This window comes from Bubalus kerabau, chromosome 22, assembly GCF_029407905.1.
Source record: "Bubalus kerabau isolate K-KA32 ecotype Philippines breed swamp buffalo chromosome 22, PCC_UOA_SB_1v2, whole genome shotgun sequence".
Lineage (NCBI taxonomy): Eukaryota > Metazoa > Chordata > Mammalia > Artiodactyla > Bovidae > Bubalus > Bubalus kerabau.
In genome coordinates this window covers 29,024,001-29,049,772 of record NC_073645.1, presented here as the reverse complement: position 1 = coordinate 29,049,772, position 25,772 = coordinate 29,024,001, and the positions used below count along the sequence as shown (strand labels likewise).

Here is a 25,772-nt window from a genome sequence, read left to right as displayed (position 1 = left end):
AGAGAGTAACATAGAAATTTACAATACCATGTGTGAAACAGATAGCCAATGGGAATTTGCTGTATGACTCAGGGAACTCAAACAGGGGCTCTGTGACAGGCTGAAGGGTGGGGTGGAGAGGGAGATGGAAGGGAGGTCTGGGAAGGAGGGGACATGGGTATATATATGGCTGATTCTTGTTGATGTATGACAGAAAACCACAAAATTCTGTAAAGCAATTATCTTTCAATTAAAAAATTGAAACAAAAGGATAAAGAAAAAAAATTGAAGGAAGATCAGAGCAAGGCTTCAGGCACAAACATTAGATTATCTGCAAAGTTTTTGTTCACCATTATTTTCAATTCAAGAAAAAAAAACCTGCCATTGCTGACTCACAACCCTATCATCCAGTCTTCTCTTCATTTATAATGGTTATTATAATTTTCAAGAACCTCAGGAGTGAAATCAAATGTCAATTACAAAGTTAGACAAAATTTGAAAGGTATTTCTCATGCAAACAATGTAGAAACTCTCACCAAGACCATTTTTAACAGCTACTTAATTGTGATCCAAATGTTTCTGTTACACTTCAATTTTAAGTTGGCTCTCAACTTAATTTCACATTCTTGATCAAAGTCATTTCTTCTCACTTCTGTATCAAAACCTTTAGGAGGCAGTTCATTCTTATCTCCCCAAGGTCTTGGTCTGTTTCAGCGCTGTTGGACTCACTGTCCTCTTAATTCCTACAACACGGTAGCTCATATTGCATATAAAATACATTCAGCTTTTAAAACTCTCCTTTTGTTTCATGTTCTTAGTCTTCTGTCTCCAACTATTGAGGAGGAATTTTAATGAGAACAAAGTATCTCTAATCCTTCTCCCATGCTAAATTTACTTAACAGAACTAAATATGTGGCAGACAGCTAGCATGATGATGGTTTGAAAAAAATCTGAAAGACATTTATATGGGGAGCATCTGAAAATAACTGTTGGTTACAACAAACCTACTGCCTTTTACATGCTTTAAAATTCTGAGTGATTTTTCATTCTTTCTCTACTTTTATAACTGTCAATTTTTCCGTTTACCTTTATCTTGCCTATGAAATTCCAGAAATTGATTTATATCCATTTGTTTGATGAACAGCATTTAAAGCTAAACAGTGTGCTGAAATCATGATTTATATACCTCAAATTAGATAATATACCAATAGAATATATTTACAGTAAAGCAGATATAAGTGATACAAAAAAGAAAAAGACAAATACTATATGATATTGCTTACATGTGTAATCTAAAATATGACATAAATGAACTTATCTATAAAACAGAAATAGATACACATAGAGAACAGACTTCTGGTGGCCAGAGTAGGGTGGGGAGGGAAGGAGTGGGAGGTTGGAATTAACAGATGTAAGCTATTATATATAAAATGGATAAAAACAAGGCTCTACTCTATAGCACAGGGAACTATATTCAAAATCCTATGATAAACCATAATGGAAAAGAATAAGAAAAAGAATGTATATGTAAAACTGAATCATTTTGCTGCACAGCAGATATTAACACAACATTATAAATCAACTATACTTCAATATAAAAGTAATCATTTAAGTTACCTTCTCCATTTTCCTATCAGGGAAAATATGGAAGTAGTGAGATGGAGCTCCTCCCAACCCTAGATGCCTGAGTCAGGACAACAGAATAAAGCCTCTTAGCTGACCCAGGATGGATGGTTGGTATGAGCATATAGTAAGCCTTTCATTCTTTTAAGCCACTTAAACTCAGGGACTCTTCATTTTAATTTTATGTTTTTTTTTCTTTTTTATTGCAGAACAATCAACCCTACACTGATTGATATATTCACCTAGCAAGTGGAGTTTCCAGAGGTAGAATCCAAATTTACTTACATATAGCCTAGTTCTTAGCCTATAACATAAAGCTACATGCAAAAGTACATGCTGATATGTTTGCCCAACCACGTGTGGTCAAGGAAATATGGCCATAATTACATGTGTTAGATGAGTGTTACTTATGTCTGCTTAGTCAGTTGACCACTAGAAATCATGTATGACCTTGCCAACCTTGGTAGTCATATTTATGATTTAGATGTCATGGAGAAGCATAACCTATTCTAAAACTATGACCACAGATGGAATTAGTCTATTGCTCCACTGTCTTGCATTAACCTCTTTATAATGCAACCTGAATCTCTTTCCCCACATAAATCTACATATCTGCTGAGATGATCTATGTCTGTTAAGATTTTGTTCAATTGTAAATAACAACCACCAGAAAACTGCTGCTGCTGCTGCTGCCAAGTCGCTTCAATCGTGTCCGACTCTGTGCAACCCCATAGACAGCAGCCCACCAGGCTCCCCTGTCCCTGGGATTCTCCAGGCAAGAACACTGGAGTGGGTTGCCATTTCCTTCTCCAATGCATGAAAGTGAAAAGTGAAAGTGAAGTCGCTCAGTCATGTCCGACCCTCAGCGACCCCATGGACTGCAGCCTTCCAGGCTCCTCCGTCCATGGGATTTTCCAGGCAAGAGTACTGGAGTGGGGTGCCATTCCCTTCTCCAACCAGAAAACTAACAATGGACAAAACAAATAGCTGTCTTTTTTTTTTTTTAATGTATCACATATTTTGAGGTAGGTAGCCACTCAAGGCCTTTTTTGAAGCCAAGGTACTTTCTTGTCTTTGGTCCTTATCATGATCTTCATTCTTATCCTGGATACAACTGTGCCTGCAAAATGAATGCTCTAGCTCTAGTCATCACAGCCATACTTAGAGTACAAAAAAGAAGGGAGACAGGGCAACAGCACAAGCAGAATTCACTTCAGTCTCTTTGGCTAGGACTGTGAGTTACGCCCCCTTTTCAGGGCAAGCGACACTGAGAAATTGCAAACCAGGATTTTCATGACTGGCTAAGACTGATCCATCACTTGAAAGTGAGCACATTCTCTCCCAGAACAAAATCAGAGTTTCTGCTACCAAGAAAGAAAGAAGGAGTATATAGTTGTCACACCATCTATTCACATTTATTCCAGGCCATGAGATGGAAGATGATGCCACCTCAGTGCACCTGATAAATGTTTTGTCTGTTGCTCAACTCACTCCAATTATCGATATAAGAGCATGGGAAGATAATGCACTTTGGTATGATGAAAATTGTTTACTGGGCCCTTTCCTAGATGTTCATTCTAGCTATTGTTTTTTTTTTTTTATTTTTGTTTTTTATTTAATGAATTAAGGCTCTTCAGTCATGTCAGAACAAAGACTGAGAGTGCTTGACTACCTAGCATTGTTAGAAAACTATAGGAATATGTTCAGTGAGAGAGGTGGCTTTTTAATTGCAGTTCTTGCTAAATGCACAAGGATGGTAGCAAGCACAGGCTTTGGATTCAATTAGACCTGGATGTGACTCAAGAATCCACTATTTGGCAGCTGTTTGATCACATGTATAGATCATTTTACCTCTGTGAGTCTCACCTTTCTGTGTGATAATAAACTTTAGAAGATTTTCAAGCAAAGTAAGTTAGAATAGGTAATTAATACCTGTCAGCATTACTCATAGGTTATTCACAAAATAAAAGCACTGGGGTCAACTTAGAAAGGGATTTGGTAGAAGTGAAGCAATGAAAATGTTGCATTTTGGGGTAGTTAAACATCGACCCCCGTGCTCCAGAAAGAATTCTATTTTTCCTCACTACTTCAACTGTGTTCTATTAAAAAAAAAAAAACAAAAACCCTCCTTTGGGATTAAAAAACATCTGAAAATCTGTCCTCTTTTTTTTTTTCAATTTGCCTGAGCCTTAGCTATTGGTTTCTGATTCTTTGAATTATTCCTTATGCCACAGTATTGTATAATTTATACAGAACACTCTCTCCTGTCTTGTATTATTTAATTCTCCAAAGTGTTTGGAGAAAGGATTTTATATGAAAGCAGTGACACAAAATAAAGCAGCATTGTACCAGTGTCTTGCATCTTTAATAAAGTTGCTCTCAAACAGTATTTCAGTAAATGAAATGTACCCAGGAATGACAAATTTTCATATATCAAAGGTATGCTATGACCTGCTCTGGGACATAAAGCCTAATGCCATAATAGAGCCTGGAGGTTTGTGTTTGATTTGATTTGGCTTTCTTTCTTTTCTTCTAAAGGAATAATATCTACTTTCCAAAATAATAATCATAAGAGTAAAAAACCCATCTCATCCAAAGGCAGGGAAAAGTACCATTAAGATTGAAGGCATTCAGTGGCAATGTTAGAATGTAAGCTTTGGGGAGGGGGGAAGCACGCATACAACAAAGGAAAGAAAGGGGGCTTTGTCAATTTGAATAATTTATAACACATCTCCAGGAATGTTGCAAACTGCATTCTGAAAGAAACTGTCAAACATGAAACAAAGAACAAGAAGAGAATTCCTGAAACACTTAGCTTAGTGTGAGTGAGATTTATGATTAGGGCTACCTGTATGTAGACAGAGTGGCCTCAAATGCCCCAGGAGCAAATGGAAGCCCCCTTATTGGTGAGGGAAATCAGATAAACCAAACCAAAAAAAAACCCTGACAAATGTGACTTTGTGATCATGTGACACCGTTGCTGCAAATGACTGTTTCCTCATCTGCCGGGGTCCAGCCCCGGCTGATCCAGGGTCTTCGAAGGAGAGACGGCTAGGCGGCCTATTCAAATGTTAATTAGATATAATAAAGAGGAATAGAATGAGGATAGCTCAGTAGGAAAATTCAGTGGAGAAAAGAAGCTGAGTGGCTTGGTTTACGCGGAAAATCAATATAACCCGTGACACCAGGTTAGCTCTGACCACGGAGGCCGCAGGCGCCCTCTCGAATAGCGGAAGGTGCCCCACCTTAGACACCTTCTCGAGTGGGTCTTAGAAGCCCAGGCAAATAAATGGTCGCAGAGGACATCCACGCTCCAGATGGACACTCAGCTAGAAGTTAAAGGGAAGAATGACATGGGGAGACCAAGCGTTGGTGAGCAAGGCCCATAGCTTTATTTTCAACAGGGGCTTTTATACCCTAAGTTACACATAGAGGACAATAGGGGATGCAAAATCAGCAGTCTTTGATGCTTATCAAAAACCAGGGTTTCTTTCCTGCAGATTTATCGTATACAAATGGTTTAGGTGATTTACATCATCTTCTGGCCAGAGGCCTATTAACATTTTATGACTCTTGACAAGGACTTATCAACAAAGACTTATTTTCTCTAAGAGTAATTATTTTAAGGTTTGGCGCCATCCTCCGAAGATAAGATTACGTTCCTATAGGGTGGATGTGTAATGGGTTTACAAAGGAAAGAATTTACTACCTTAAGGGTCTAAAGTTACTAACACCAGGCCACTACTTATTTTTTCTACATACCAACTATATTAATTAATGCACATTCAAGGATACAATTCAGGGGATGTGAAAACTTGGCAACAAACATTGGCTCATCAATGAAATCTTTTACTAGTTTTATTCTGACAGCTTCTAATTCTCTGAGAGGCTCTAAGCTATTTGACTATCTTAAGCTTCCCGTGCCTCTGGAGGCTGGGAGACTGTAAACAATCGTATGCATAGCTGTAGGTGTCCGGGTAAACTTGTCAGGCGAGTTAGAGAGCCATCTGAGGGGTTTGGATTTAAACACTCCTAATTGCCCAGGAACTTTATTAATTGGAGCTGTAAGTTAACTCTTTGACAGAGAGAGTGAGATGGTGGTGGGGGACAGCCCCCAGTAAAGTCAGAGGTGAGAGCACAAAGCAATAAAGTAGGCAGACTCTGGTTTTTTGGGGGGTAGATGCTCGAGAATATCCGGGGGCACTCCCGAGGCTCGATCCCGCCTTTGCGTATGCCGAGCCCCCTTCCTCATGACCTTTGTCACGAGTGGAATGTCTCTCGCCGGCTCCCGGCACTCATCATTTCAGAGTGAGCTGCTTATTATAATGGGAAAGACTGGCTGTTCAAGGCCACACAAAATGCAATATTTGCCTTAAAGAGAAGGAATTCCTTTTCCCCCAGGTAAGCATCTCCCTGGCAAAAAGCAAAGGGCACTGAACAGATAGCTCTTCTCCCATACAGTGCCTGATGGAGATCCAAAGTGAACAAGGCAATACGATGCTGATCCATTTCAGTCTCTTTCTTTCAGAGTTTGGAGACACATTAATCTCCAAGTCCAAGAGTATTCTGTTGAAGATAGAAGAGACTGTCAATTAGCTCATAGGACAAAGATCCTATGTTGGCCAGAGACAGATGATGCAAGTGGTAAATGAAATTAGACAGGCACCCAAGAAATTTTATCTGTTTAATATACTTGATAAGAAATAGTCTCATTTAAAGTGCTTCCCTAGTGCCTCATATGGTAAAGAACCTTTAATGTAGGGGATATGGGTTCAATCCCTGGGTCAGGAAGATCCACTGGAGAAGGGAATGGCTACCCACCCTAGTATTTTTACTTGGAGGAGCCCATGGATAGAGGAGCCCGGCAGGGCTATAATCCATGGGGTCACAAAGAGCCAGACACAATTGAGAAGTGGGAAGGGAAGACAGATTGCTTTTCCATTACCATTTTGTTTTGGTTCTTTCATTTAGCTCCTGCCTTTGCAAATACAATTACTTTAGTCTTGCCAAGTAAACTTGGAAGTTTGAGAAAAAGTGTGACTGCGTCCCTACCATTTAAAGTTGGGAGAGAGGGAATTCCCTGGCAGTCCAGTGGTTAAGATTCCATATTTCCCTTGAAGGGGGCACAGGTTTGATTCCTAGTCTGGGAACTAAGATCTCGCATGGCTCAACCAAGAAAGAAAAAACAAACAAAAATTAAAAAATAAAAATAAAACTAGGAGAGAAATGGCACATTTAAAAAAGAAAGTACTATAATCTTTGCAATACCTGCTATGTGCCAGGCATTCTGCCAGGCACCATCACATATGCTATTCTCTATAATTCTAAGGGTATATTATAAAATATGGTAATTTTAAAAATAGTAAAAAGACTTTGTGAAAGAAATTAGTCTGCTTATGATATCCTAATTAATAGTTAGCCAGCAGGATTTGAAACCAAATATTCCTGTTGCTGTTCAGTAGCTCAGACATGTCTGATTCTTTGTGACCCCATGGACTGCAGCATGCCAGGTTCCTCGGTCCTCCACTATCTCCTGGAGTTTGATCAAATTCATGTCCATTGAGCTGATGATGCTATGTAACTATCTTATCTTTTGCCATCCCCTTCTCCTTTTGCCTTTAGTCTTTCCTAGCATCAGGGTCTTTTCCAATGAGTCAGCTGTTTGCATCAGGTAGCCAAAGTATTGGAGCTTCAGTTCCAGCATCAGTCCTTTTAGTGAATATTCAGGGTTGATTTCCTTGAGGATGAAATGGTTTGATCTCCTTGCAGTCCAAGGGACTCTCAAGAGTCTCCTCCAGCACCACAATTTGAAGGCATCAATTCTTCAGCGTTCAGCCTCCTTTATAATCCGACTCTCACATATGTACATGACTACTTGAAAAACCATAGCTTTGACTATATGGACCTTTGTCTGAAACTGATATCTCTGGTTTTTAATGTTATTTTCAAGACTGGAGGAAAGCATTGATAAAATCAGTAGGGTAATGATAAATGCCCTTTCCTCTGTCAAAACGGATAGAAATTTTCCAAGTCTATTTCCTTTCCCCCACACTTCCTTTCTTCAACAAATGTTTTATGAGTACTCACAAAGGCTGAGACTAGACCAGTGGATGAAATGAAGTAGCACCTTAAGGTGCTTGCATTCCAATAGGTGGGGCAAAAAAACTTAGAAAGAAATGAGAATATTTTGGGTAGCAATGAGCACAACAGAGAAGTGTAAGACCACAGATTGGGACAGAGAGTAAGGAGCTAAGGCTGTGTTTGTGGTAGCTTTGGCAGTATGCTTTAGGAGGTCTTTCTCAAAGCATACAATTTAAGCAAAGATTTGAATGAAATGAGTGAACAAACAAGTACAAACGCCTTGAAGCAGGACCACACTTGGAGTATTTAAGAAAAACAAAGATCTGAATCAAAATAACTGAAAAGTAGTGAGGGAGACAGCAAGAGATGAAGTCAGAAAGACAGACCAGAAATAAATCACATAGACTCCTGCAGAATAAGAGGCAAAGGTATTGGAGGATTTTGAGCAGAGCAGTGATATGATCTAATGCAAGAGGTGAATGAAGCTGGCTAGACATGCTCAAAGCAGACATTTTATATATCTTAATTAGAGCCGACAGGATACAAGAATGAATTAGATATGGGGTATATGTGAGACAGATATCAAGGAAGAATAAGGGATTTGGGCATGAGTTACTGTAAGCAAATTGCACACCAAGAGCTTGAGTGAAGGCAGGAATATCCTGGGGACTTAAATCTGGCTATAATTTCAGTCTAGGATATCATCCTTCCCAGCTTGAGGACTTTGTAATCCTCTTTCCTTTGGTTTAGAACACTTTTGCCTTAGAACTCCTTTGGTTTAGAATTGGGACACAGAAGGCATCTTTTGTCATCCAATCTGATCCTGCATTATCCATCGTTATTTATGTAAATTTTTTAAAGGCAAGTTTGATTTTGTTTCTTTCCTCCTAGTTTGCTTGAAATCTTAACAAATTGTTTTAAGACTGAATCTCTGTAATAAACCCCTTAAAAATAGAAGCAACAAGTTCTATGGCACAAGGCACACCAGAGATTTGAGTTTCTTTTACTACCAGGGCAATGATTGTCGTGAGGGGGAAATCTGGCAGTGACACTGTGATTGCTCAGTTCTAGCCAAAAAATCTAATACACACACACACACAAAGCCAAGAAATGTGCATTATATTCTTAAGTTATCAAAGAAAATCTATTTTGCAGAGTTGAACTTTTCCAGGAATGACCAGGCAGGGAAAAAATATATGCCAAAACTTCAGAATTCTCGTGACACTGAAATTTTAAGTTGAAATCCAATTTTCCAATGAAAGGGGAGGCAATGACTTCTTTAGCCCCTATAAGCTAGATGCTAAGTTGCTTCAGTCATGTCTGACTCTTTGAGATCTCATGAACTATAGCCTACCAGGCTCCTCTGTTCATGGGATTCTTCAGACAAGAATACTGGAGTGAGTTGCCATGCCCTCTTTCAGGGGATCTTCCCCACCCAGGAATTGAACCCATGTCTCTTATGTCTCCTTTATGGGGCAGGCAGGTTCTTTACCACTAGCACCACCTGGGAAGCCTGAGAAGCTAGATCCTCTTCTCCAATTATTGTAACATTGTCATGAAGTAGTGTATGCTAGGGCAGAGTTGAATACTCATTTACCAGGCTGGGAATACAGACTCCCAGACATAGAATCACAGAACTTTCCAATTTACTCTTTTCCAGATTTTGGTGGAGTGTCTGTGGTCTGATGTGTGCCTTCAGAGGTCTACATAAACCTGGTCTTGATAAGAGATATACTCGTTTTGCCTCAAAACTCTATCATTTGGGGCTTAATCTCCAGGAGCTTTCCCACAATTCACATCCAGCCTCCTTATCTTTTTTTTTTTTTTTTTTAAACATGCTTTAAAGTTAGGCTGTCTGGATCAAATCTTAAGCCCAAATTTCATTAGCTGGATGACCACAGACAAGTTTCTTAATCTCAGTGAATCTCAATCCTCACCTAAAATGGAAAATTCAGGTGGGGGATCAAGGCATACTGAAAACACACATGAACATTTTCACACAAGCTGAAAAGTTCTGGGCAGATATGAATTGAAGTAGTAAGAACCAGAGACATTAGAAGACATAGAAACTATTCCAAGCTCAAGTACTTTTGGGCAAAACAGGACCAATATCTATTATGAATGTCATAGATCATATTGATGCCATGGGAGCAAAGTGGAAAATGGAGGCAATGAAATGCACTATTTGCTAGTTTTCTCTTGCATTGGGAAATTGTGTCTTAAGGATTTTATTATGTATTAACTACATGTAGACATGGGGAACTTTATGCCAAATGTGTATGACTAGACTCCCCTATTTTCTTTGTATGAGTCTTGAGTTTAAGTTAAAAATATTTGTCCTAATGCCTGTATAGTTGTTCTCCAGAATATACAACTAAGAAGCATTCATTGTTAACATAAATGGCCTTAGTTCCAAAGCAAGAAATATCATGATGTTTTAAAGTAAAATCCTTAACTTCTTAAAATTAGATATCAGCTAGAAGGATGGTATGGGGAGGGAGGAGGGAGGAGGGTTCAGGATGGGGAACACATGTATACCTGTGGTGGATTCATTTTGATATTTGGCAAAACTAATACAATTATGTAAAATTTAAAAATAAAATAAAATTAAAAAAAAAGAAAACTAATCTTTGTTCACTTTTGGCTCTTTAAAAATTATGGATAAGTAGCAAGAATAAAGTTAAAATCTTGTGCAATCCTGCATAATCTCAGAGGTATATCTATTACTAATATTTTGGTGAATATAATCCTTATCTTCTTTCCAATTGCATATTTATGGTTGTATATACATGTATGCATATGCATTTGTAGATATTTATGTATATTTGGGCATATGTAGATTTCTAAGCAAATACAGAATTATGATGTTGCATATACATTTTACGGTAGCTTTTATAAATTTAATATTGATTTGTTTTGGATGTGCACAAATTACCATAGTCATGTCTGCTTACAACAACTGACTTTATGATCTTACAGTTATGGAAGTCTGAATGAAAATGAGTCTTATAGGGTTAAAATCAAATATTGGCTGAGCTACAACTTCTTTTGTAGGTCCTAAGGGAGAATCTATTTTTCTTGCTTTTTCCAGCTTCTAGAGGCTACCTATATTGCTTGGCTGTGGTTCCTGCCTCTAATTACAATGCCTGAAACCACTGCTTTCTGTCTCTCTTGCATACATGCATACACACGCACACATACACACACACTTATTTGCTCCCATTATCATATCACCTCTGATTCGGACACTCCTGCCTCCCTTTTATAAGAAACCTCATAATTTCATTCATGTCACCCGCATAATCCAGGCTTATTTCACCATATTAAGACCCTTAACTCAATCATATCTAAGAATCGTTCTTTCCCTATCCACAGATCATGAACATCTTTGGAGAGGTAAGCATTATCCTGTCTACCACAATTACATTGCACCTCTGGGCATTATGTGGCAGCCTGAACACACACATTTACCTCTACTACTACGTTAATGTGATAGTAGCAATGAATAAATCAACTTTAATAAATGTTATCTATTAAATCCTAAATAGATAATGGAACAAGAGACTAGACAATAGCAAGTGAGCAATTTAAACAGTTTGGAGTAGATGGGAAGCAGATGGAGGAGGAGAAAATGATTTAATAGAAAAGAAAAAGTTGACACATGAGTGAGCAGAGGAATAATACCAACAAACATGTAGCCTAATCATATGTACTGTTTTGAAAAGATCGTAGATGTGATAGCATTTTGAAATTCTTAAGGCATGTGTGAGAAGTATGGCTAAAAAAGAATTTCTGAAAGATTGTAAAATTACCAGAAAGCTATCAAATTACTAGAGATATCTTCCTTCCCTTTACTGAGGCAAACAGATCTCTTTTTTACATACCAGGAGGAAAGATTTATTCCCTGGAGAGTAATAAGCAGAGTGCCCTTGGACTTAGGTGGAGGTCAAACATTGGAGGACAGGATTTTGTGGTTCACTGACATTCAGGAATTGACTGGGTTTCCCTGGTGGCTCAGCTGGTAAAGAATCCATCTGCAATGAGAGAGACCTGGGTTCAGCCCCTGGGTTGGGAACATCCAAGAATGTCACTGACGTCCAGGAATTGACTAACAGTCTATATACTGATCACTGAGACTTCCATCCCCCTGCTTTTGTTCAACTCAAAGAACACTGGCTTTTAGGTATACATATCTAGGCAGAAGATTATAGAACTCTTCTCTGGAGAAATTGATTAGTCCAAAAGAAACCATCCCACAGACTGACATTCAGGATTTTCCAATGAAATGACCACCTGGCCACCCAACAGTGTGACCTACCATCAACAAACATGGAGCTTCTAAACAGCTTTTTTAGAAATTTACTATTAACTGTGAGTATATGACAGGTTACACCCAATGTTTGAGTAAACCTTTTGATAAGAGAGATAGAAACCAGCCAATAAAATAGAAATAAATTGGTGAAAATAGTGTCAATAAAAACATGAAAGATAACATCAAAAATAAGATAATTAGTACAAGTAAAATAAATAGAAATTTATATAGAAAGGACAAATAAGGAACAAAAATATCATAAATGTTAAAAATAGCATAGCAGAAATTTAAAAGTGAACAGAAGTATTGGAAGATTAAGTTGAGTAAATACTATTAAGAATGGAATAATGGGCAGTGTATTTTTTCCTAGGATGGTCAGGACAAGCTTTGTAGCTTAAAAGAACAAAAATTATTCTCTTACTTCTGGAACCTAGAAATCTGAAATTAAAGGGTCAACAGAGTCGCATTCTCACTGAAGGCTCTCAGGACAAATCCTTCCACACTTTTTCCAGGTTCTGGTGGCTACAGGCATTCCCTGACTTGTGACTACATGCCAGTGTCTGCTTCCATTTTCACATGTCCTCCTTTTCTCCCAGTATCTTTCCTTTCTGTGTCTCTTATAAGGATATTTGTCACTTAATTTAGGGCCTACCTGGATAAGCTAGGATAATCATCTTTTTTTTTTCTTTTTTTTATTTTTTAACTTTACAATATTGTATTGGTTTGCCATATATCAAAATGAATCTGCCACAGGTATACATGTGTTCCCCATCCTGAACCCTCCACCCTCCTTCCTCCCCATACCATCCCTCTGGGTCGTCGCAGTGCACCAGCCCCAAGCATCCAGTATCGTGCATCAAACCTGGACTGGCGACTCATTTCATATATGATATTATACATGTTTCAATGCCATTCTCCCAAATCATCCTACCCTCTTCCTCTCCCACAGAGTCCAAAAGACTGTTCTATACATCAGTGTCTCTTTTGCTGTCTCGTATACAGGGTTATTGTTACCATTTTTCTAAATTCCATATATATGTGTTAGTATATTGTATTGGTGTTTTTCTTTCTGGCTTACTTCACTCTGTATAATAGGCTCCAGTTTCATCCACCTCATTAGAACTGATTCAAATGTATTCTTTTTAATGGCTGAGTAATACTCCATTGTGTATATGTACCATAGCTTTCTTATCCATTCATCTGCTGATGGGCATCTAGGTTGCCTCCATGTCTTGGCTATTATAAACAGTGCTGCAATGAACATTTGGGTACACGTGTCTCTTTCAATTCTGGTTTTCTCAGTGTGTATGCCCATCATCTTTTGAAATATTTAATTCATTTACTTCTATAAAGAATCTTTTTCCAAATGAGTTCATAGTCCAAGGTTCTGGGAGTTACCATATGGACATAACTTTTGGGAGGCACCATTCAATGAATCACAGGGAGGAGAACACAGGAGAAAAAGTAAAGGAAAATTTAGAAACTCAGTTTAAGAGGCTTAGCATCTAATAGAAATTGCAGGAATAGAGAAATAGAAGGCTAAAACTTCTCAATTACATGAAAATTCTCATAACTAAATGGGTGTGACTTTTCAAAATGAAAGGTGTTAGTTACTTTCCATGTTACTTCAAACGCATACTGTATGGAAGCCATCATTCTTACCCTTATATAAAAGAAAACTCTGAAGAAACTAAAAATCAATGACTTTCTTAGACTAATCTGAAAACGGAGTTTACTGGGTTAACTGCTAAACTGCAGAGGAGATCTATTTATGTAGAGCAGGTACTGGCAACATAAACTGGTAGATATGCTTGTATGGTAATTTTAATAAGCTGCTGGAGTCTGAGTCTGGACTAGCCTGAGTATCAGAAATCCTGGCCTCTCACTCTTAGATGGAGGCCCCATATTTTCATGGCATTTATCTCCAAGAACCTCACGAGATTTTTTTGACTAGTGAAGATCTGATAAGGGGATAACAGAGGATGAGATGGTTCGATGGCATCACCAACTCAATGGACATGAGTTTGGGTAAACTCCGGGACTTGGTGATGGACAGGGAGGCCTGGTATGCTGTAGTCCATGGGATCGCAAAGAGTTGGACAGGACTGAGCAACTGAACTGAATGGATCTGATAAAGCCTACAGTATTGGCAGAGGGAGAAGAAGAGTAATCCTTGTGAAATATGTCGATGGTGTTCTCTATAACAAAGTCAAATCACTAGGGGGTATACAGGGTACCAGAACTTATTCTGGTGCTATAGAAAAAGAGAATTCCTCTCATTCCAGCTCTCTAAGTCTTCCTGTCTTAACTAAAGGAATGTAGGGAAGCTATCCAAGAAGAAACACAAAGGTCACAGGCCAAAGACAGAACTTTAAGCGAAAAGCAAAGGAGAAAAGGAAAGATACAAACATCTGAATACAGAGTTCCAAAGAATAGCAAGAAGAGATAAGAAAGCCTTCTTCAGCGATCAATGCAAAGAAATAAAGGAAAACAACAGAATGGGAAAGACTAGAGATCTCTTCAAGAAAATCAGAGATACCAAAGGAATATTTCATGCAAAGATGGGCTCGATAAAGGACAGAAATGGTATGGACCTAACAGAAGCAGAAGATATTAAGAAGAGATGGCAAGAATACACAGAAGAACTGTACAAAAAAGATGTTCACGACCCAGATAATCACGATGGTGTGATCACTGACCTAGAGCCAGACATCCTGGAATGTGAAGTCAAGTGGGTCTTAGATAGCATCACTACGAACAAAGCTAGTGGAGGTGATGGAATTCCAGTGGAGCTATTTCAAATCCTGAAAGATGATGCTGTGGAAGTGCTGCACTCAATATGCCAGCAAATTTGGAAAACTCAGAAGTGGCCACAGAACTGGCAAAGGTCAGTTTTCATTCCAATCCCAAAGAAAGGCAATGCCAAAGAATGCTCAAACTACCGCACAATTGCACTCATCTCACATGCTAGTAAAGTAATGCTCAAAATTCTCCAAGCCAGACTTCAGCAATATGTGAACCATGAACTTCCAGATGTTCAAGCTGGTTTTAGAAAAGGCAGAGGAACCAGAGACCAAATTGCCAACATCCACTGGATTATAGAAAAAGCAAGAGAGTTCCAGAAAAACATATCTTTCTGCTTTATTGACTATGCTAAAGCCTTTGACTGTGTGGATCACAAGAAACTGTGGAAAATTCTGAAAGAGATGGGAATACCAGACCACCTGACCTGCCTCTTGAGAAATTTGTATGCAGGTCAGGAAGCAACAGTTAGAACTGGACATGGAACAACAGACTGGTTCCAAATAGGAAAAGGAGTACATCAAGGCTGTATATTGTCACCCTGTTTATTTAACTTATATGCAGAGTACATCATGAGAAACGCTGGACTGGAAGAAACACAAGCTGGAATCAAGATTGCTAGGAGAAATATCAATAACCTCAGATATGCAGATGACACCACCCTTATGGCAGAAAGTGAAGAGGAACTCAAAAGCCTCTTGATGAAAGTGAAAGTAGAGAGTGAAAAAGTTGGCTTAAAGCTCAACATTCAGAAAACGAAGATCATGGCATCCGGTCCCACCACTTCATGGGAAATAGATGGGGAAACAGTGGAAACAGTGTCAGACTTTATTTTTCTGGGCTCCAAAATCACTACAGATGGTGACTGCAGCCATGAAATTAAAAGACGCTTACTCCTTGGAAGGAAAGTTATGACCAACCTAGATAACATATTCAAAAACAGAGACATTACTTTGCCAACAAAGGTTCGTCTAGTCAAGGCTATGGTTTTTCCTGTGGTCATGTATGGATGTGAGAGTTGGACTGTGAAGAAAGCTGAGCACTGAAGAACCAATGCTTTTGAACTGTGGTGTTGGAGAAGACTCTTGAGAGTCCCTTGGACTGCAAGGAGATCCAACCAGTCCATTCTGAAGGAGATCAGCCCTGGGATTTCTTTGGAAGGAATGATGCTAAAGCTGAAACTCCAGTGCTTTGGCCACCTCATGCGAAGAGTTGACTCATTGGAAAATACTCTGATGCTGGGAGGGATTGGGGGCAGGAGGAGAAGGGGATGACAGAGGATGAGATGGCTGGATGGCATCACTGACTCGATGGACGTAAGTCTCAGTGAACTCCGGGAGTTGGTGATGGACAGGGAGGCCTGGCATGCTGCGATTCATGGGGTCACAAAGAGTCGGACATTACTGAGTGACTCATCTGATCTGATACAACATTAAATTCATAATTTAAAAAGAATAAATATCTAAAATCAAAAACTAAAGTTTACATTTCAGGAAGCTAGAGAAAGAAGATAAGTTTAGGCTTATAAAAGAAAAAAAAAGCTAATAAAAATTGGAGCAGAAACCAGTGGTACTGAAAAGAGTAAAAGTGTTGAAAAAATCAACTGAACCAAAAGCTGGTTCTTTTACTAATGTTAATAAAATTAGCAAACATCTAGCAAGACTGAAGATAGCAGAGAAAAAGACAGAAATTATCAGCTTCACAAAGGAAATAAAGTCATTGCTACTAATTCTATGGATATTAAAATGATAAAAAAGAAACACTGTAAACAAATATGTACCAAATTATTTTGATTAATTCAGACAAAATGGACCAATTCTTTGAAAGATACAAGCTACCAAAATTCACAAAAGGAAAAATAGATAGCATGAGTAACTCTTTGCCTACTAAGGAAATCAAATACATAATGAATAACCTTCCAAAACAGAAAACACAGATCAAATACTTATGGAATGTCTAGTTAACTCTACAAATTTAAGGATGATCCATAACCTCTACCTGAAAATAGAAGCAGAGGATGCATTTTCCAAATAATCCTATGAGGTTAACCTTACTTTAAGAACAAAGGCAGACAAATGCATTATAAAAAAAAAGGAAACAACAAATGAACATCTTTGATGAACATAGATAAAAATATCCTTAGCAACAAATTAACAAACTGAATTCAACAATGGAAGCAAAACAATTACACACCACAACCTAGTGAAATATACTCCAGGTACATAAGGGTTGTTCAGTTGAATATTAGAAAATCAGTCAATGCAATTCTCCAGATCAAAGACTTAAAGAACACAAATTACATGGTCATATCAACTGATGTGGGAAAAGCATTGGGAAATATCTAAAAAAATAGTAATTCATAATAAACATTATTGGTAAAATAGGGAGAGGGACTCCTACTTAAATAAGAACATCTACATAAAACATACATTATACTTAAGATTCTAGGCACCATCTCTCTAGAACTGAAAACAAGAGGAGGATATTCTATCTACCTCTTCTTTTCTATATCATACTAAAAGTCTTAGTGCAATAAGACAAAAAAATGAAATAAAATGTAATCATGGAAAGAAATAGAAATGTTTCTCTTTTCAGATGAGGGAAAAAAGCCCTCCAAAGAACTGACAAAAATCTCCAGCAACTAATAAGTAAATACAGCAAGATCACAGAATATAAGGCTAATATACAAAAATAAATTGCTTTATAAAAACACTAGTAATATTAAACTGAAATTTTAACTCTAAAAAGCAATACCATGTATACTACCAACAAAACCCATTAAATATTTAGGCATATTAAATGTATAGGTTGTACCAATATCTAAATTTGTAATCTAACAAAACAAATGCAGAAAACTACAAAACTCTAACGAGCAAAATAGAGACCTAAGTAAATGAAGAGCTAGTTTATGTTAATAGAATGCAAGCCTCAGTAATATTTTAGGATTTCAAATTTTCCTAACTTGATCTATAGATTAAACACAATCCTAATTAAAATCCCAGCAGTCTATTTTGTAGATATTGACTAACTGATTCTAAAGTTGATGTGGAGAAGCAAAAGGTCTAGAATAGCTAACACAATATTGAAGAAGAAAATCTGGAAGACTTGTGTGATTTCAATATTTATAATAATATAGAACTCAAGAGAGTGTGCAGAGAAGAAATGGCACCCCACTCCAGTACTCTTGCCTGGAAAATCCCATGAACGGAGGAGCATTGTAGGCTGCAGTCCATGGGATCGCTGAGGGTCAGACACGACTGAGCGACTTCACTTTCGCTTTTTACTTTCATGCATTGGAGAAGGAAATGGTAACCCACTCCAGTGTTCTTGCCTGGAGAATTCCATGGACGGGGGAGCCTGGTGGGCTGCCGTCTATGGGGTTGCACAGAGTTGGACACGACTGAAGTGACTTAGCAGCAGCAGCAAGAGAGTGTGGCACTGGCAAATAGACACATAAATCAATGCAACAGTGTAAGAAGTCCAGAAATAGATCGATAAAAATTGAGTCAACAGTTCTGAGAAAGAAGTAAAGTCAGTCTAGTAGAGAAAAAAAATCTTTTTAAGAAACAGTTCTTGAAACTACACACACACATACATATATGTTAATCTATATCTGCTGCTGCTACTGCTAAGGGATTCTCCAGGCAAGAACACTGGAGTGAGTTGCCATTTCCTTCTCCAATACATGAAAGTTAAAAGTGAAATTGAAATCGCTCAATCTTCTGACTCCTAGCGGCCCCATAGACTGCAGCCTACCAGGCTCCTCCGTTCATGGGATTTTCCAGGCAAGAGTACTGGAGTGGGTTGTCATTGCCTTCTCCATAGTCTATATCTAGACCTTGTGCAAAAATTAACTTAAAATGTAACATAAACTTAAATGTAAATCAGGAGAAAACCATCCCCTTGAGTTAGGTGATAAGATTTTAAACATAATATCAAGGGTTCAATCCATGAAAAAAAAAAAAAATGATGAACTAGACTTTACTAAATCAAAAACCTTCTGCTCTGTGAAAGACTGAGTTAAGAGAATGAAAAGTCTCATAGAAATATTTGCAAGATAATTTTCTAACAATTTTTATTAAAATATACCAAATACATTTAAAACTGAACAATAATAAACTATACAAGCTACTTGGAAAATGAGCTTGAGATCTGAACAGATCATTACTAAAAATTTACATATTTCAAATAATCTTATGAAAAAATGCTCAACATCACTTGTCATTAGGGAATTGCAAATTAAGACAATAAGATACTTCTATATATCTATTAGAATATCTAAAACAAAAAATATTAACAGCCAAGTGCTGGTGAGATGTGGAACAATAGGAAGTCTTACTACTTTCTTGTAAAAATGCAGATGATATAGTCACTTAAGGAGACAGTTTGTCAATTTCTTAACAAATTTTAACATCATCTTACCATATGATCCACAATCATATGTCTAGGTTTACGCAGACTTGAAAATGTATGTCCAAATAAAAAACCTTCCTTTGAATGTTTATTGCAGTTTTATTCATAATGGCCCAAAACAGAAAGCAACCAAGAACCAAGATATCCTTAAGAAGATAATGGATACACAAAATGTGGCATATGCTTATAAAAGAATATCATTCAAGAATTTGTTTTTTCAAATGAGCTGTCAGTCATGAAGAGACATGGAGGAATCTTAAATGCATATTGCTAGGTTAAGGAATTTAGTCTGCAAAGGCTACATACTGTATGACTCCAAATATATAACATTCTGAAAAAGGCACATCTAGAAACAGGGGTAGGGAGAGTTGAATAGTTAAAGCACAAGGGAATGTTTGTAGTGGCTTAGTTGCTAAGTCCTGTCTGACTCTTGCGACCCCATGGACTGCAGTCTGCCAGGCTCCTCTGCCCATGGTATTCTCCAGGCAAGAACACTGGAATGGGTTGCCATTTCCTTCTCCAGGGGATCTTTCCAACCCAGGAATCGAATCCAGGTCTTCTGCATTGTAGGCAGATTCTTTACTGACTGAGTTACAAGGGAAGCCCCAAGGGAATCTTTAAGGTAATGGAATTAAATATATGAAACTATAAGACCACATGCACGGCATCATTTAAATGTGTAACACTAAGAGCAATTTCTGCTTTATTGACTATGCCAAAACCTTTGACTGTGTGGATAACAAGAAACTGGAAAATTGTGAAAGAGATGGGAATACCAGACCACCTAACCTGCCTCTTGAGAAATCTATATGGAGGTCAGGAAGCAACAGTTAGAACTGGAAGATTTGGGAGAATGGCATTGAAACATGTAAAATATCATGTATGAAACGAGTTGCCAGTCCAGGTTTGATGCACGATACTGGATACTTGGGGCTGGTGCACTGGGACGACCCAGAGGGATGGAATGGGGAGGGAGGAGGGAGGAGGGTTCAGGATGGGGAACACATGTATACCTGTGGCGGATTCATTTTGATATTTGGCAAAACTAATACAATTATGTAAAGTTTAAAAATAAAATAAAATTAAAAAAAAAAGAAAGAAAAAGAACTGGACATGGAACAACAGACTGGTTCCAAATAGGAAAAGGAATACATCAAGGCTGTATATTATCACCCTGTTGATTTAACTTATATGCAGAGTACATCATGAGAAACGCTGAACTGGAAGACACACAAGCTGGAATCAAGATTGCCGGGAGAAATATCAATCACCTCAGATATGCAGATGACACCACCCTTATGGCAGAAAGTGAAGAGGAACTCAAAAGCCTCTTGATAAAAGTGAAAGAGGAGAGTGAAAAAGTTGGCTTAAAGCTCAACATTCAGAAAACTAAGATCATGGCATCTGGTTCCATCACTTCATGGGAAATAGATGGGGAAACAGTGGAAACAGTGTCAGACTTTACTTTTTGGGGCTCCAAAATCACTGCAGATGGTGACTACAGCCATGAAATTAAAAGACGCTTACTCCTTCGAAGGAAAGTTATGTCCAACCTAGATAGCATATTGAAAAGCAGAGACATTATTTTGCCAACAAAGTTTCGTCTAGTCAAGGCTATGGTTTTTCCAGTGGTCATGTATGGATGTGAGAGTTGGACTGTGAAGAAGGCTGAGCACTGAAGAATTGATGCTTTTGAACTGTGGTGTTGGAGAAGACTCCTGAGAGTCCCTTGGACTGCAAGGAGATCCAACCAGTCCATTCTGAAGGAGATCAGTCCTGGGATTTCTTTGGAGGGAATGATGCTGAAGCTGAAACTCCAGTACTTTGGCCACCTCATGCGAAGAGTTGACTCTTTGGAAAAGACTCTGATGCTGGGAGGGATTGGGGGCAGGAGGAGAAGGGGATGACAGAGGATGAGATGGCTGGATGGCATCCCTGACTCGATGGACATGAGTCTGAGTGAACTCCGGGAGTTGGTGATGGACTGGGATGCCTGGCGTGCTGCGATTCATGGGGTCGCGAAGAGCTGGACATGACTGAGCGACTGAACTGAACTGAAGAGTAAATGTTAACATCCCAGGATGAAAGAGAGAATCTGATTAAAAAACTCATTTATGTTCAACAAATACATTGAACCACTTTACTGAAGCGGTTAAATATATAAGGAAATGACCAAAGTAATTTAGAAATTACTGGATTTAAAAGGCTAAATGGGGAAGGCAATGGCAACCCACTCCAGTACTCTTGCCTGGAAAATCCCATGGATGGAGGAGCCTGGTAGGCTGCAGTCCATGGAGTCGCTAAGGGTCGGACACAACTGAGCGACTTCATTTTCACTTTCACACATTGGAGAAGGAAATGGCAGCCCACTCCAGTGTTCTGCCTGGAGAATCCCAGGGATGGGGGAGCCTGGTGGGCTTCTGTCTATGGGGTCGCACAGAGTCGGACACGACTGATGTGACTTAGCCGGCAAAAGGCTAAACAGAAAAGGAACTGCATTTAATAACTGTATATAAGATGATAAAGTTCTTTCCCCACAGAGATATAGGTTAACACTTCTAAAATCACTATACATGGATACTGAAATAGAATATAAGTAAATAAATAGTGGATATTAGGAGCCAGGATTCTCACTGTGGAAGTTGGAGACTATCAGTTCAGTTCAGTTCAGTTCAGTTGTTCAGTCATGTCCAACTCTTTGTGACCCCATGAATCGCAGCACGCCAGGCCTCCCTGTCCATCACCAACTCCCGGAGTTCACTCAGACTCATGTCCATCGAGTCAGGGATGCCATCCAGCCATCTCATCCTCTGTCATCCCCTTCTCCTCCTTCCCCCAATCCCTCCCAGCATCAGAGTCTCTTCCAAAGAGTCAACTCTTCGCATGAGGTGGCCAAATCACTGGAGTTTCAGCTTTGGCATCATTACTTCCAAAGAAATCCCAGGGCTGATCTCTTTCAGAATGGTTGGATCTCCTTGCAGTCCAAGGGACTCTCAGGAGTCTTCTCCAACACCACAGTTCAAAAGCATCAATTCTTCGGTGCTCAGCTTTCTTCACAGTCCAACTCTCACATCCATACATGACCACTGGAAAAACCATAGCCTTGACTAGACGGACCTTTGTTGGCAAAATAATGTCTCTGCTTTTCAATATGCTATCTAGGTTGGTCATAACTTTCCTTCGAAGGAGTAAGCGTCTTTTTATTTCATGGCTGTAGCCACCATCTGCAGTGATTTTGGAGCCCAAAAAATAAAGTCTGACACTGTTTCCACTGTTTCCCCATCTGTTTCCCATGAAGTGATGGGACCAGAGGCCATGATCTTCGTTTTCTGAATGTTGAGTTTTAAGCCAACTTCTTCTCTCTCCTCTTTCACCTTCATCAAGAGGCTTTTTAGTTCCTCTTCACTTTCTGCCATAAGGGTGGTGTCATCTGCATATCTGAGGTTATTGATATTTCTCCCGGCAATCTTGATTCCAGCTTGTGCTTCTTCCGGCCCAGCATTTCTCATTATGTACTCTGCATATAAGTTAAATAAGCAGGGTGACAATATACAGCATTGATGTATTCCTTTTCCTATTTAGATCCAGTCTGTTGTTCCATGTCCAGTTCTAACTGTTGCTTCCTGACCTGCATACAAATTTCTCAAGAGGCAGGTCAGGTGGTCTGGTATTCCCATCTCTTTCAGAATTTTCCACAGTTTCTTGTGATCCACACAGTCAAAGGCTTTGGCATAGTCAATAAAGCAGAAAGAGATGTTTTTCTGGAACTCTCTTGCTTTTTCCATGATCCAACGGATGTTGGCAATTTGGTCTCTGGTTCCTCTGCCTTTTCTAAAACAAGCTTGAACAACTGGAAGTTCACAGTTCACGTATTACTGAAGCCTGGCTTGGAGAATTTTGAGCATTACTTTGCTAGCGTATGAGTTGAGTGAAATTGTGTGGGAGTTTGAACATTATCTGGCATTGCCTTTCTTTGGGACTGGAATGAAAACTGACCTTTTCCAGTCCTGTGGCCACTGCTGAGTTTTCCAAATTTGCTGGCATATTGAGTGCAGCACTTCCACAGCATCATCTTTCAGGATTTGAAATAGCTTAACTGGAATTCCATCACCTCCACTAGCTTTGTTCATAGTGATGCTTTCTAAGGCCCATTTGACTTCACATTCCAGGATGTCTGGCTCTAGGTGAGTGATCACACCATCATGATTATCTGGGTTGTGAAGATCTTTTTCGTACAGTTCTTCTGTGTATTCTTGCCACCCCTTCTTAATATCTTCTGCTTCTGTTAGGTCCATACCATTTCTGTCCTTTATCGAGCCCATTTTTGCATGAAATTGTCCTTGGTATCACTAATTTTCTTGAAGAGATCTCTAGTCTTTCCCATTCTGGAGATTATAGGACTATAGATAAATAGGAGGAGAAGGCTAAATTATCATAGTAGTAATGCCTTAGAGTTGAAGACATCATTATGAACTTATACTTAGCTTAAGATAAATATAGATCATGATATGTGTGTGTGCTTGAGCATATGCATACATGTTACTATTCATGCATGTATCCCCTAGCTCTGTCAGCTGAGAGCACCTAAAAACTATTTCACACTAGCTGGCGAAAGTACACCTAGTATCCAGATCCATGTTTTTAATACCATCCTTTGGATGGCTGTAAGACTGTGCGAGAAATACATAATATATGCCTGGAACTTTGGGTAGTGCCAGGAAGTAAAGGAGTGCTCAAATACAACTCATACAATAATGGCGGTTTGCCAAAGGGATACAGGAGCCAACCGTAGGAGCTCCCAATAGCTAAACATTTTAAAGCATCATAGCCTTGGAAGAGCGCATGGCATCCCACTCCAGTATTCTTACATGGAGATCTGCATGGACAGAGGAGTCTAGTGGGCTGCAGTCCATGGGGTTGCAAGGAATTGGGCATGACTGAGTGACTAAGCACAGCACAGCAACCCAAAGTATAAAATGAATTCAATAAAATCATTTGTATGTATATATGATTAAATAAATAAAAGTGGGAGAATAGACAAATCTTTCATGAAAGAGAATTTCAAATAATTTATATAGATGCTCACTCTCAAGAAGGTGGAGCATAACTCTCCAGTCCTCAAGTATGGGCTGAATATTGCAGTTTTATTACAAAGAGTACAGTATGGAAAGGAAGAAGAACTTACAGTGGAGAAATATGACAAGCACTATACCTACCTAGGTGATCAAAGTTAATATCAACAATGATGAGTCATGCTCACAATATGAACCCTTGATTCAATATAATGAAATAGCACTTTACCTCTGTGGTTGTCTTTAAGAAAACATAATACCTCATTCTAACCACAAGAAAAATATCAGGCAAACCACAGATGAAGGCCATTCTACAAAATATCTCAAGGCCACAAGCTCAAACCTCTCAAGGGCATAAACAACAAGGAAAGACTAAGAAACTGACAGACTGGAGAGAATTCTAAGGAGTTCTGATGACTAAATAGCATGTGGTGTTCTGTATGGGATCCTTGAACAGAAATGAACTCTAGTGAAAAACTCAGTTAACCTGAATAATGCATGGACATCAGCTAAAAGTAATGTATCAATATTGATCCATTAATTGTGACAAATGTACCATACTAATAAATGATGTAAATGATAGGGACACAGTAGAGGGAAGGAGAGAGTGGGATGAATGGAGAAAGTAGCATCAACATATATACACTACCATGTGTAAAGAAGCTGGTAAGAAATTGCTATATAACACAGAGAGGTCAGCCCAGGGCTCTGGGATGACCTAGAGGGGTGGGATTTGGGGAGGGCAGGGAGGCTCAAGAAAGAGGTGATTAATATATAATTATGGCTGATTTGCAATGTTGTGCGGCAGAAACCAACACAACAGTGTAAAGCAATTTCCCTTCAATTAAGAATAAATTTTTAAAAAAGTAATAGGGAATACTGGCTGTAGAACATAGAAGTTTCTGCACATTATGAATATTTCTGCACATTATGAATATGAACTACATTCATAATAATTATGTGAATCTAAGGTATAAATATTTTTTTAAAGGTACACTGAATGAAAAAATACCCAGAGTAAAGCAAATCAACACACAATTTATAATACTCAGGTATATAACTGGACTTTCCAAAAGCAATACTGAATGTCTGATGAAAATGGAACAATATCTTTTGACTTCCATTATAATATTCTCTGGGCTTCCCTTGTGGCTCAGCTGGTAAAGAATCCGCCTGCAATGCAGAAGATCTGGGTTTGATACCTGGGTTGGGAAGATCCCCTGGAAAAGGGAAAGGCTACCAACTCCAGTATTCCAGCCTGGAGAATTCCATGGACTGTATAGTCCATGGAGTTGCAAAGAGTGGGACACAATTGTGACTTTCACTTCACTTCATAATATTCTCTATTTCAGTCAGTCAGTTCAGTTGCTCAGCCATGTCCGACTCTTTGCAACCCCATGAACTGCAGCATGCCAGGCCTCCCTGTCCATCACCAACTCCCAGAGTTTACTCACCAACTCATGTCCATTGAGTTGGTGATGCCATCCAAA

At 38.7% G+C, this 25,772-nt stretch overlaps 1 long non-coding RNA gene across 1 annotated transcript in view; it reads right to left on the bottom strand.

Annotated features, from left to right (window-relative positions):
• Window positions 1–5,361: 5,361 nt before the first annotated feature.
• The window catches only part of LOC129636944 (uncharacterized), a 205,376-nt gene continuing 184,965 nt past the window's right edge, over window positions 5,362–25,772 (bottom strand). The window contains exon 3 of the long non-coding RNA XR_008707228.1: window positions 5,362–6,168. This is a non-coding gene — a long non-coding RNA (uncharacterized LOC129636944). The remainder of the gene's footprint in view (window positions 6,169–25,772) is intronic.